This window comes from Lonchura striata, chromosome 14, assembly GCF_046129695.1.
Source record: "Lonchura striata isolate bLonStr1 chromosome 14, bLonStr1.mat, whole genome shotgun sequence".
NCBI classification, from domain to species: Eukaryota; Metazoa; Chordata; class Aves; order Passeriformes; family Estrildidae; genus Lonchura; species Lonchura striata.
In genome coordinates this window covers 11,906,671-11,921,429 of record NC_134616.1, presented here as the reverse complement: position 1 = coordinate 11,921,429, position 14,759 = coordinate 11,906,671, and the positions used below count along the sequence as shown (strand labels likewise).

General features: G+C 44.4%; 1 protein-coding gene across 3 annotated transcripts in view; it reads right to left on the bottom strand.

The window, feature by feature from the left end:
- The window catches only part of PAK3 (p21 (RAC1) activated kinase 3), a 126,073-nt gene extending 124,027 nt beyond the window's left edge, over nt 1–2,046 (bottom strand). For all 3 annotated transcript variants that reach the window (XM_021547853.3, XM_021547850.3, XM_021547849.3), the window contains exon 1: nt 1,813–2,046. The gene's annotated coding sequence lies outside the window, so the exon portion shown is untranslated. The remainder of the gene's footprint in view (nt 1–1,812) is intronic.
- Nucleotides 2,047–14,759: the final 12,713 nt, after the last annotated feature.

Here is a 14,759-nt window from a genome sequence, read left to right as displayed (position 1 = left end):
AGGATTTCCAAAGTACAATGATCAGCTACCAGTGTACAGGTTTGAGGCATCAAACCATTCTGAAATTCAAGGTGTTCAGCTCTCTTAGACATCAAGCACAAATTTTAAAATAATTAAGATAATCAGTGCATGAGTCCTAGTTAAGAGGTTACTTTCAGCATCAGAGCTATTGGAACAGCCCTACCCATTCAGATGGTCAGCCTCTCCACCTTTTAAAAGTATACCAGAGATCACAGCAGCCAATGCATTTATTCTTTCATTAAACATATACTTATCCTATCCCAAATCTTTGCATGATCCTGAGAATTCTCACTCCAGTGAGAATGACTTGAAGACATACAGACCATGGGTTTCACCTTTGTGAAGAAAACTATTTACATGTAAGGGTGCAACAGTTTACTAGAGCGGTTACTTTGTAAAAAATAATGGGAAAAGAGTGTTCCAGCTGAGAGCTGTGAGTGTTCCATCCCTTCTGGGACTTCTGCCAGTGTTAGAGACTTTGCTGTAGCAAACTTTTTACAGGATCTCACTATCTCTGTTAGATGGACTATGCCCAGAGTGTGCCAAGACAGAAAATCTGAATGCAGCACTGAAGTGGCCAGCAACAGGACAGTAACAGTAACATTAGCACCTGACCCAAGGGGAGGATGGCTAATTTAACCTTCTGTCTTGTTCCAGTAGAAGTGCCCAGTGTCCATCTCTATTTCTAATATTGTATTTACCATTACCAATCTCTTAAACTGCTCAGCCAGTTGATGGTGATCCCTTCAACTACGGCATCAGATGCAAACCAAGAATGGCTAGACAGGAGATGGATTATATCATTGGCAAAATGAGAAGTTTTAGGCTGTGACTGGCTTCCAATTACTGTCTTCCTGTGACTCTGGAAGTGACTCGTGTACAGACACTCAAGACCATGCCGCTGAGCCTCCAGATTAAAAATAACAAGTTAAAAGTTGGGAAATGTTTAATATGTGAAAAGCAACGATCTTAAGATATTTGAATGGCAAGTCACTGAAGGTACATCTGGCATGGGAAGGTGCACCTGTGGCACAGTTTGGCCCAGCGGGCAAGCAGCCCGGCTCGCCGATGGCTCACACGAGGAGCCTGCAGAGCCCTTGGCCTCCCCTCCCCTCCCCTCCTGCCCCCCTCCGAGGCTTCCAGTGCCTGCCCGCAGCGCCAGCCGGCAGCGCGGCATCCCGGTCCCGAGGCATCCCGGTCCCGAAGCATCCCTGTCCCGAGGCATCCCTGTCCCGAGGCATCCCGGTCCCGAAGCATCCCTGTCCCGAGGCATCCCGGTCCCGAGGCATCCCGGTCCCGAGGCATCCCTGTCCCGAGGCATCCCTGTCCCGAGGCATCCCGGTCCCGAGGCATCCCGGTCCCGAGGCATCCCTGTCCCGAGGCATCCCTGTCCCGAGGCATCCCTGTCCCGAGGCATCCCGGTCCCGAGTCATCCCGGTCCCGCCGCATCCCGGTCCCGCCGCATCCCGGTCCCGCCGCATCCAGGCCCAACCGGCACATGTCAGAGCCTTTTCCATGGAGCCAGTTCTCCCTGAAGCCTCAAATAACCAGACCCCCAGCCCGAGGACAGGGTTCGGGGCGGTTCGAAGGCACAGATTTGGGAACCACCGAAGAGAGCCGGGCGCTGACAAAGAGCTCGGGGCTCTCCCCAGCGCCCCGCACGCTGCAGCCCCGCACGGACCCGCGGCTGGGCTCCGATGCCGGCCGGCTGCGGGGGCCGCGGGCTGCCAGGAGCCCGCCCAGGGCACAGCCTGTTGCCGGGCACGCTAGGTACAAAGGCAAAGCACAGACCTTCTCCCTGGCCTCTCCGCGGGGAGGCTGCGCTCGTCCTGCCGGCCGCGGCCGCGGTGCCGGCGGGGAGCTGGGGCCGGCCGCGGTGCCTCAGCGGCTCCGCATCGATCCGCCCGCCGGCAGCCGCGCTGCTCTGCTCTCCACCCCTCCTTCCAGGGGGACAAAAACGGGGCTGGGGGGAGACCTTTCTATTATTATTATTCTAATATATTCTGGGGGCTTGTGGTTCCTGCAGCCAGGCGGAAGTGAACCCGCTTTCGCCCCCCTCCTCCTTCCGCGATGCTCCGGGGCGGGATGCGGGCGGCCCCAGCAGCCCGGGGTCCGCTCCCGGGGCCCGGCTCCCGCAGCCCCCGGGCGGCAGCGGCGTCCCGGCCCCTTGCTCCCCGGGCGGAATGGGGACGCGGGGCCGTCCCCGAGAGGCAGAGGTTACTCGAGAGGCAGAAAGGAGCCAGTAATTTTCTCCACCCCAGTGATGGGCAGGCTGCCCGGGGCGCGCTCGGCGGCCCCAGAGCCCGCTGAGGGCAGCGGTGCCCTCAGTGACGCGCGGGCACAGCACCAGAGGAGAGGCTACAAAAAGCACCGGAATACAAAGGTGTCCGCTGGCTCCGTAGTGACATCCCGTGGTGTGGGGACACTACTGCAGATGGCCGGCTGAGCCCGGGGCTTACCCAGGCCCCCGCAGCTTTGCGGGGCTCCGTCCGGAGCCATCGGTGGCTTGCTGTTAAAGCAGCGCTCTGCTGCTGCTGCACTGCTCCGCTGCACAAACCCGGCACTGTGGGGTCTGTGCCTTCCAAACGTGTCACATCTACAGACCTCGGGAGAGCCACGAGGGCTCCGAGCTGAGCTCTGCCGCTGGCCTCGTGCCTAGGCTGAGGGGCAGAGTGAGAGACACCGAATGAACATCCATCTAACTAAGGCAAATGTTAATTTCTTAATTCAGCATGTGCCATCATGTTGAATCAGACTTGCAGAACATCTCCCTTAGCCAAGAGGCACAATGAAGATGAGGTGGTAAAACTCTCCTCCCTAAGCCTTCGCTACTCTAGAGAACTCTCCTGTCCTCCTTCCCTGTCACACAGCACAATGGGATGCTCTGATGGTCTGTGCCAGAAAAGGCAAGAAGAGAAAAGACAGTGAAAAAGATGCTCTGATGGTCTGTGCCAGAAAAGGCGAGAAAAGATAGTGAAAAAGACCTGAACTCAGGGACCAAAACGCCACAACCTGTCCATAGGCAGAAGGAAAGCGTGAAACTGGCACTTAGGCACAGCAGAGCTGAATGCATTCCAGCTTACAGGATGCTACTTGTAATGGGGACGTGGTGGCATCAACCTACAAATGTCTCCACAGCCCCTGGCAAGCTTGGTAAGATCCAGGCCACCATATTTACAAAGCTTAGATTGCCCAGACCAGAAAGATTAAGGCTAGTCTAGGCAGGCCTGAACACACAGCAACTGAAACTCCTGATAATTGTTCTGTGGCATAGGGGTACAGGGTTGTGTGGGTGTAGATGGGTTGTAAAAGGCTCTTCTAAACTCTGCTACAGCAGTAACTCACATCAAATGATGCACATGCTCACAAGAAATGACTGGGACACTTTACTCAGATCTCTGTTGTCCCCAGAAGTCAACTGCTCTCAACATCATGGTGGAACTTAAACTCTGTAAAAGTGAAATGGTCGATGAAGCTGGTTGGTATCTCTTTGGTCCAGTGTCTTGTTTAACACCTGCCACTCTGGACTGTGCAGATTCACCTGTGTGCTCAGTTTTGTGTTAAACATTTCCTTCACATCCCAACAGTGGCAGAGTTTCTTAGTCAGCTGCTGCATCTGTCTCACAGCCTCAGGGTGTCTGTGTCCTCCACATTGCCAGTGGATGGCTGACCAACCATGTCAGCAGAAATGCCCTCTTCCAGGTGGGACTGGCCAGACAACTGCACCTCATCCTAAGGAGTGCACGCCTGGACACACTGGTGCATAAATTGTGTCTTGCAGCTTGATTACTGCAATTCTCTGTACTTTAAAATAAACCACAGCAGGTGTAAAATAAAGCACACGTCTGCATAGCAAAGGAGAGCAGTGTGGTGCTTTGCTCACCCTAGATTCTTACTAAGGCCTTCTCTTCTGATATTCAATGCCTTTCATAATCTTCCATAGCCAGCTCCTACTGGAGCACTGCCACCATTGACCAAGGGGTGAGAAAAAAACTGTGGGAGTTTCACATTTCCCATGCAGTATTTATGCACTGTGGAACTTTGTTTGCCTCACAGAGATAGAAATAACCCAGATCTGAATGCAGTAAAAGAGGCAAATGTAAAATTTATCTCTTGAGCTTCATTTCTTCACACACAATCATGTAAAGGAGGCTGGTAGGCAGCCCAACAAATCCAATCCCTATAGTCTAATCAAGCTATTCCTGTTAGTGGCTAGATAGAAAGGTGAAGGAAAGGCTTTTTTCTGTTTTAAAATACTTGGGAGGCACACAAGTCCTACAGAGATGGGAACCATCTAAATATATGTAAAGACACAGTGAGATAAATTAACCCATCTGTTGTAATCTAGTAGTTAAATAATACCAATTAAAAAGATTTAAAATTTCATGAAGCCACTAAAGCACTATTGATGTTTTCAAGTTTTTAAAATTCTTCTCCAAAGTGTATGAATGTAGGAAATCAACCATCTCCTGTCAGATTCCTGAACCACATGGAAAGGAACAAGGCTGTGCATAAAACTGATGCAAACAAATCCGTGGTGCTATTAAAGCAAATTGCCACTAACAATCTAACACAGACTATTGCAAATTGCTCCTCACACCCCAAGACACATTGCTGATTTCCATGATATGTCTGCACACACATCCATCACTATTCTTCTTCCATCCCAGGGATCTCAAAGCACCTCACAGATGGTGCTTAAATGAAGGCCTAAACCACCTTCACTCTTTTTCCACTGTAAGCACAGAGATGTGTTCATCATCCAAGAGGAAGTATTAAAATGACTGGAAAGATGAAAGTGTCCTATCTGCACATATGCCTTGCTCTTCCAACTAGATAGCACTTACAGCACATCTGCTTGCAATTAGAGAAAGTTGTTCCCTTGAAGACTGCCCTGAGCCATCCACTGACAGCTTTACAGGCAAATCAGGGCACAGCAGCAATGCTTTGCTACATCCCAATGAATGATGCCATTCAGTTCTGTGTCTGAAGAGCCACACAGCAGCTATAGAGCAGCACTCAATATACTGTGAATTCACACAGGCTTTTGTTGGTTTAGAATGCACACTTCTGGTACAGCCAGGTGACAGATACAGGATACAGTCAAAGGTTTTCATACATCAGAGAATCCTACAAAACATACAGGAAGAGAACATAAGCACCCAGTGTATCAGCCACCATCTCACAAGCATGTTGTGTGTGCTCTGAGACCTCCCAACCAAGCAGGCTTACTGGGAAGTGGAAAAAGAAATGCACTGACCAGAGAGCTGTAGAAGGCCAGTGAAGTACCCTTAGAAGTGTTTTCCAATAAATGTGCAGGCAGATTGAGCTTCCTCTCTTCCCTTTCCTCTTCAATACATGCACACGCCCAATCTCAGTGTGATTTATGTTGTCATATTTCTCTGGGTAGCCTCCATGCCTAGAGTACAGTCTGAGAGCAGGAATCTGAGGAACAGGCAGCACTGGGGATTTGATATGACAGTTCAGCCCTGAAAAATGTCCTCAATTAAATTACAGAGATAACCCACAGACATCAAGAGGTTACCAAAACACACATCCAACAACACTGGCCATTAAAAAGTCACCAGCTGTGCTACTCACTGTGTTTGGTTACTGTCTTCCTGGGAGAGAAGTGAAAATACCCCAACATTCAGTCCCACAGCCCATGAGCCAGCTCTGCCTCGGTGTGAGGGTGTATGTGTAGAGCATTACATATGGAATACCTGTGGCTATGGGCACCATGAATGTTAGAACAAAAGAGAGAGTTGGCCATACCTGGTCACTTCTTGAGATTGTATCTGGGTTGCCTCTGTAACATCCTTTTCTATGTTCCTGGTTTTGTTTGAGTTTTTCTTCTAGAATTTGGGAACTGCCAGTGTCTATAAAAAAGTACATATACCAACTGATAAATGCTACAATATGAAGAAACAATATGCCGTTAATAAAATGCAGATGAATTATAAAAGGAAATTAATGGTCTCAAACCCCACAAATTTGAGATAAAAATTCGTTCTGCTGCATTTCGAGTAATTACAAGAGAAAAATGCTGAAGACTGTTTCTTCTCAAAACTTGGCAATTTTATATTATGCTACTATATTCTTATTGAAAAATGGTGCTTTTATATTCACTACCCCTTTTTTTACTTTGGCCAGTGTTGCAGCCAAACATCTGCTTGTTAATTCAGCAGAGTAAGTTAATGGTTAGTAATCCAGGAGTTTCCAGAGAAGATCCCCACAGATATTTCCTAAGTAAAATTCTCTCTAAAGCTTTTTAAGAATGCACTTAGGAGGAAAAAACAGAAATACCTAGACAAAGTATCCATGTGATTGTTTGGATAAGTTGGGCTCTTCTCCTAAAGAGCCTCAGTGGAGGATTTGGGGCAGGTTTTCAGCTGAAGGCAATCAAAAGCTGCGTGCAAGTTTCATTCTGAATATGACAGTGTGACTGAAGAAAGCTGGGAGTGCAGGAAATGAGGCTAAAAGCAATAGTGAGGTAGCAGATAGTTCACTGCTCACAGGATTCATTCCTTCCTGTCTTTAGACAGTCATAGAGAAAAATTAATCATGATTACTACAGTTACACATTCTGAGCCTCTTCCTGCTCACATGTTGACCTATCTCTATACCAGAAAAATTCTTAGGAGCCAGCCCAGCCTCACCAAATATATCCTCAACAGACAGAATCCTGTATATCTAGGATTTAAGAGACAAATCCCCCAAAAGCCCACTGTCTAAGCAGATATAGCCTAGGCAATCGTCAGCAAGCCTCCCAGATCCCTGGCTTACATTGTCTCTGCATGCTGTGCTGGAGTAATGGAGCAGTGTCAGGCCTTGGGGCTCTCAGGAGAAGGTACTAAAAAGGCACATTACATTGCTAGACTTTAGCAGCAGCACTCCCACCAAATGCCCTTTTATTCATATTGTTGACAATCAGTTATCATGTACCAGGATTGAGACCAAAAAATACTGCTGGTAAAAATAGTGTTTTCACAGAATGATTTTTAAAAGATCTGAAAGAAACCATGCAAATAACTATAAATAGTCTTACTATCCTTACAAGGCAATTATAGCTGTTAAGCTGAACAGATAAATATAGAAAATTACCAGTCCTTATTTTTAAGTGATAATGAGTTTCTTGCAGGCAAACTACACAGCTCTGGAGACTGAATCCTCAGACTACCCACAGACCATGGCTACACAGAGAAAAAGGAGCAAGTTTCTCCAGAGCAGTGCCTGAAGCCCAGTGATGCTTTATCCCAAAGGCAGTAAGGAAGCCTGGGTGCCAAAAAGAAAAATTTTGTCTGCCTGTGACACACCTGCCCAAATGCACACCAGCTTTGTTTTATCTACACTAGGAAGTGAAAGTGTTATTTTCTAAAAGCATAAGGACGTCATACAGTGAGTTCAGGACGACTGGTGTACAAGTGAGGCACTCACTGCGGTACAAATTATGTTGGGATCAAGTTTTGTACTTTTCAGCCTGTTCTGGAACTAAACAACATCTGAGTAGTGCTGTCCTTCTTTTTCCAGACTCCATTAGTTAATGTACAATCATTGGAGATAACTCAAGGCTTTGCATGACCTGTGCTGCTACGGATTGCCAGCAACAGACATTCACTACAATGTACACAGTAAGATGAACAAGCAGTTGTGCAGCTATTTCCTAAGCAATACTTCCTCACCACCACTAAGGGACAGTATTCCCTACATTTCTACTAGAAAGAATGCCATATCTGCAAGTTCAGTTTTAATTAGCAATGGTTAATGCCTCTGTTTAGTGCTTGAAGTGTTTTACATTCTCTATTATGTTTGTTTAATAAGTTAGTTCTTCACAATGCAGTGAATTACAGGCCCATTTAATGTACTTTCACTACAACTGATACATTGAAAAATAAAACAAAATGTATTTAGTGAAGGTAATTCCTCCTATGAGCTCCTAAGCCTAACAGGATGGCTAGTCTAAAATAAATGGTTAACAGTAAGGTGTCAATCAAAAGGCATAAGCAACTTTGCAAAACACATCCACTTTTGCACATTTTCCCCCCCAAATACATAATTTGTGTCTGTGAAAATCTCCTAAACTGTCCTTATCTGTGTTGCCAATGCAAATATTGGAAAATCTGCAACATTATGCTCTTTGATAGGTACTGCTTCCTATTCCTTTTACACCAGAGACATTTCTGCCACTGACTTCACTCAGAGTGAAGATAATATCTTCTATATTCAGGGGCAACACTTCACTAGCAGTCCCATTTCTCCAGGCATATTTTGTGTTCTGGAAAACACTTTAATCAGCTTGAAAGACTCTTCTAAATTATCTTCTCTCAATCTGTGTTCCTGAAGAATACTCAAAGAGTCCCACTCTCACCAGAAAGTAATTTACATATAGTAAGGCTGTGACTTATTTACACAAAGCCAAGTTTTTACAGGACAGTATAGCAGAGGTACTTGGTTATCCTTATTTTCACACTCACACAAATAAGAAATGTCCATGAAGTAGTTGTTGCAGTGATAACAAATGACTGTACAAGCCCAGTGCTGTATGATTTCAAGACCACATTCCAATACGTTTTTTGGTGTCTCAAACATTTGAAGGCATTCAAATTTGTTGGCTACAAGATCAAGAGCTGTACATTGAAGCTGATAGTTGTAGCTGTACAACTAAACTTCAATCTTCATTCTCTCTTTAGTGAGAGAAAACACAAGGCACATCATATCCTGTGATATGATAAAGAATAAGTTTTTAAAAAGAAATCATGAGTCCCATGAACAGAAGGCTTCCCAGATTATGTATTCTTCTGAATAGTACATCTAACTTTATCTGTGCAGATAATCCAGTGCAATTAGCCTCCACTGGCTCTAGCAGGCAACAGTGGCACAGCCAAGAAATGGATATTTTTAGTACCTACCCTCTAACCCTGCCCTGTAATTAACTGGAGAGCCCCACAGATTTCTGCCTGATTAGCTGTTCAACTAATGAGAGGGTCCAGACTCAGCTACCATGAACCTCGAATTACCTGCCATTCATGGACAACTCTTTGTGACCCCCAGAGCAAGGCACAGGTGCAGAGCTGTGCTGCAAAAGGGACACAAAGAGGAACAGGGGCCCCATGCAAAGTGTGCACAGCTCCTCCGACTCCAGTCACACATATTGAGTGTTTTGGATGGTTACACACATGGGAGCTAAACCTGGCAGTTCCTGTATGGTCATTACCCAAGATATAAAATGTTTGGCTTTTAGTTAAGATCTACAATATCAATGTCACAAAATGAGTCTGAAATTACAGGAGCAGAAGCTGATCTGATTGTAAAAAAGCTCAGCTATTCAATTGAAGGCAAATGCTTGGTCATAACCAGAGAAAAGCTGAGGTCAGGAGTCCAAGTTCAGGAGTGGAGAAAATAAGAAGCTGAAGGAAACATTATATCCTGCAATAATCCTTGCAGGAGATATGATTTCAGCATGAAAGGATGCAGTCCAGCTTTTAAGTCTCTAAGCAAAAATCATTCTACTATAACTCTGCTGTGATCTAGTAATACTGGCCTTTCCCTGGTGTTTTTATTGGTGCTGCCCCCCATATTAAAGAAAACAAACACTCTGCTTTCAATTTTAAAGACAACTCCAACAGGTCTGCTTTAGAGAACTTTTCTGTTTTAATCCATGCCTTGTAATGTAGTTAGCCTTGTGTAAGTTTGGAAGATGGCCTGTTAAAATAAAAGTAAGCAGAAGATTGGCTTTTAAAAAAACTTTTACTCGGCTTTTGGGGGCTTTGCAAACCAAGCCTGTTGGAGTGTTACTTTTTTTTAGTTATTAGCTGCTTCTCCTTTATCTTTTAAAGAGTCATGGTAGAAGAATAAATAAGGTTGTCACCTCATATGTGGTTCTCCCATTTCTTAAGTAAGGAAGAAGGAGATTTGAGTCCTCCTGAGATCTGAAATACCCAAAGCAATACGTAAATTCATTAAAGAGCATGGTTTTTAGTAGAAATATCACTCAGTTGGTAGCACACTAGGCCAAAACTTGAGACAAGGTCTGTTGTAATTCTGCTCAGAGCTGACAGGTACCTCCACACAAAGCATTTCCTCTCACTGTGTCTCAGTTTCTCTGTTTCTAAAAAGGATAACCTGAAAAGTCCACAACTTTTAAAGTTTCTTCAGATAAGGCAGTGCAGTATAAGAGCCAGTGCCAGCCATGAAATCACTGCATGAGCTAGGGTCTGTTGCCCCTCTTGTCAGCAGAGCCTCCCATGAAGCACCTACATCTGGGCAGAGCAATACAGAACTAAGAGCTGCTGGAAGTCCTGTTCCCTTCTCTGTCTTCGTGCCTCGATTCAGGTGAAAGGATTGTTAAGGATGCTACAACAATAACAGTTCTGCTCTGTACTGCATCACTGTACTGTCAGATGGTCATGTTTGTAGAATCATAGAATGGTTTTAGTTGGAAAGGACCCTAAAGATCATTTTGTTCCACCCCTCTGCCATGAGCAGGGACACCTTTTAGTAAACCAGGTTGCTCAGAGCCTCATCCAACCTGGCCTTGAACATTTCCAGGGATGGGACATCCACAGTTGCTCTGGGCAAACTGTGTCAGGTGTCCCATGACCAATCAGTGGTATAATGAATTCTCTGAATGCACGGAATAGGGTGGAACTCTTTGAGGATAGAATCAGGAAAGAATTTTGCCCTCACAAAGCCTGAACACACTGACTGATATGTCACTTTTGTTATTGATATAATTCTGCCATGAGTTCAGGTTAATGAATGTTATTAAACAGAATACCAGGACGTCATGTTAACAATTATGGATGACAGTGTCAGTAGAAGGAAAGAAAACGTGCATTGCTGAAACAGAAGTTAGAAATATCTTCATTTCTCTTTTTGATGCATGCTTGTCAGCAGCTTGTAACAATGGGCATCACAATTTACATCAATGATGAATACTTGGATGAGCTGGAGCACAAGACAGGATGCTGTTGTCCCAATCATTTTGGTAACCAAAGTATGTCACACGTAACTTTGCAACATTAAGGACATCCAGATTCCAGATTTCCACAATGGAGTCCTCATTACTGCCTGAGGACAGAATTTAACACTATGTATTTGCCATCATGACAATTGCTGGAGAAGGTGATGAATTAAAAGTGAAAACATTGAGGAAATCATCTCTTCTTCAGTCAGAATGCCACAGCTGCTGCCCAAACCATATCCTCCTACAGGAGGGGGACAGTGGCCTTGGTAGTTATCCAGACATCAAAACCTTCCTAGGGCACTCCTCCTCCTGAGAGGCACATGCAGATCAGGACAGGCTGTCTAAACACAGCGAACCTCCTCTCCCTTGCTGGGTTATTTTCTTTCTCCCCAGGGGAGCTCCAGCCAGGGGAAACTCTATAACAGAGGTGGCTTGGTTTCCTCCCTGTTTTTATAGCAAGAACAAGCTACAAAGGCACCCTTTTGATAATGTCCAGTTCTTCAAAGTCAAGTTCCCTGCAGTACTGAAACATATGAAACTTCAGTTCTGCTTTCACTGCAGTTTTATCTAGCTACTGTATTGTTAACACAGCTAGAACACCAGTACCCCAATTTGAAGTGTACAGATGTCAAATAGCAAAAGATACCTTATCACTCCAGACTCTCTGCTCATTCCAAGGAAATGCCTAGATCCTCACTCTCACAGCAAAGAATGTATGTTCAACAAGTCAGAGATGCAACGTCAGTGTGACTAGAGACCCAGTGTGGGCTTTCCACTTCTAGGACAGAAGGGACCCAAAGGAATAAAGGTGTCACCCCTGGGACTTGGGCTCCAAGCAGCTGAACCCCTGCTCACTGCAGTTCAGATGCCAGGCCTGAAGGCACTTACAGGTAAATTGTATTGTCATTAAAACTATCAAAATTGGATTATACTTGGACACATGCTGGCAAAGTATTTGCAATGGATTCAGAATAGCTGGAAATTGGCCACATCCCCATAATATTCCTAAAGTTGGATAAAATTTAACAGCAGTAAATTAGGAAACTTTGCCAACTCCAAAGCACTACCTCAAACTTGGGCCAAAACAATGCACAGACACCCAAATGCTCTAGAGGGATTTTTCCCTTCTGCCAAAAACTGTTGATCAGATAAGAGCTGGGCTATGGACCATGGGGATAGGGATACTGTTTCTCAAGAAAGCTGGGCTTTGGAAAAGAGACTTTTTGGCAAAAACTAAGGAAGTTACAATCAAAACCGTAAAATATTTGTAGAGCTCTGCATAGAGGGCAAAGGATTGTGGCTGCTGAGGCATCTGTAAGTGTCAGGGAAGAGCCCTCCAGACCATGAATGCACTCCTCAGTCATCATTCTTGTGTCTCTCCCCGATTAGTCTACAAAGGAAGATGGAAACCTGAATTGTTACAGTGCATAGAAACTTTCCTTTCATAGAGATATTTGTAGCACAATGAGAGGTGGGTGGGAGAGGAGAAGACAGAAAGAACAAAAAAGTGTTAAAGGGGTTAGACAAGCTGCTAGTACCTCTGTCTTTTGAAATGTCTCAGCCTAGTGCCTGTTGAGCTAAACTGTGAAATCTGTATTTACATCACAGAGCTGGGAAGCTGCTCACACACAGCAGTGCTCCCCCAAGCACTTGCACAGTGCCCTGCCTGGCCCCTGGCACCCCCAAACCAGGGAGACCCTATGCACCCCCCCTGGAGAAGCAGCACAGCCTGTGAGAACCCCTCCCTCCACTTCAGGATTATTCGGAGAGATATTTAAAAGATTCTCCCCATCTCTTAGAAGTGAAGGGGGGGAGGATCTGTCTGATTGTATCTCTGACCCTGGCAACTCTCCACAAGCAGAGACAGCTGAGTCACTAATATTTAGAAAAATAACATAATTGACTGTATTCAGGCCTGTGGAGGACCCCTGCTGGGTATTCACAGTTAAGCACTAGCAACTCGGTCATTCCTGGCAGCCTTTGTGAAGGGTTGCCAGGGCTGTAGATTCAATTAGATGACCTCCAACAAACTGATTTCCACTGCAAATATCTTGAAAAAAATACATTAAATCCCCAGTAAATACAGTGAAATTGGAGGAGACAGCCCTTCCTACCTCATTGAATGTCCCAAATCACCCCAGAGCCCCAGCTAGAGGCTTGCTGGGATGTTCTGCATGCCCAGGCTCTATTATCACTGCTGCCTAATGTGATTTAGCCCTGTCTGTGGATTGCACTCTTTAAATCTGAGAATGTGACAGTGTCGCGGTTGGATGCAGATTAGGATACAAAATGATGTTGAAAAGGTAAAAATATTTTCATTGTATCTTTCTTTTCCTTGTCACTGGGCAGGGGTGACAATTCTATTACCACTAGTTTTTATCTTTAAACAGGTTGTTTTCTCCAGTACTAACCATTGAATTATTTTGATGTAAGGAGAACTAAGAAGAATCAGATCCAGTGTTTTGTACTACCCATTACAATATGCTACATTACACTGAGCTGGAATATTTCTTTTCTTCTCAGCTATCTATACTAAAGGTGTTTCATGTGTCACTAAGGCATCTAGGAATGAGATTTTTTAATTCTGCCTTATGCATAGACTTTTATGATAAGCCTTACAATAAAACAATGTGGACACTATTTGCTAATACTATCATAATAAAATCGGCTAACACCTAAATTACATTTTGTAGTTGCTTCTCATAATGTCTGCCTCCTCATACTCCAGAATTTCATTTCAGTCAACATACTCTGCCCTGCTAAATTGCTTCTCAGCCCAACTATTTGTTTGCTGCTTTTCTATCTTAAATAATTCTGAACAACCATCAAACCCTCATCTTTCTTGCACACAGGCATATTTGAAGAAATAGAAGGGAACAGAGCAGTGTTGGATTCTCAATATGTCCATCCAGAGAGAAGCTTAATGAAACAATATTTTAAAATAATATATCCTATTGTTGGGGTTACAATGAGATATTAATTCAGTAGCACAAAAATATGTAACAGGATAACAGCTACTACTATGAAATTATTATCTAGAGAGCCATCAACAAGCATTTCTTCATATGGCATTGTAATTATTCCTTCTACATGATGTAAAATAATAAAGTAAGGGTATTTACAGAGAAAAAACTTTTCTTTACATATAATGTAAATTGCTATATGGAACAGAGAACTCATGGAGTGTCATGATTTTTTTTCTCAATGCTCCCTGCTGAGCAGTGCCACAATTAATCAAGCTTTCTAGGTTTTAGTTAATTGCTGGACTCCAATAAATTGGTTTGTACTGGCACTGGTCCAGGTCTGATAATTTCACAGCCTTGCAAACTGCAGCATGTTCACACAAGAACCTTGAAAGCAGGGAGCTGGGATAGAAAAGAATAAAAGAAACTCTTGTTCTGTGACGTTCCATTAATACTTTAAAAGCCAGCCTACTAGCAACAGTGTCTTCACTGTTTTTCTCCATGTATTTTATGCTGATATTTTTAATGATGAAATGAAGTCCCCCTTCCTCATTTTAAACTTTATTTTGTAGCTGGTTATTCTCAAAGAGCCATTTCTAATTTCACTATTATCCTCCTGGACATTTCCACTGTTCCTATCCTCTGCTGAACAGTCCTTGTGACTTTTTGACACAGCTCAGCTTTTTTTTCTGTCTCTCTGCAATTTTGTTCATGTGAAAGGATCACCATCTTCTGGTGCAGGAAAATTCAAGACTGGCTTTATGAACTAGACAAGAGAAAGCAGTGGTGTCCCTCTCTGGCATAACTCA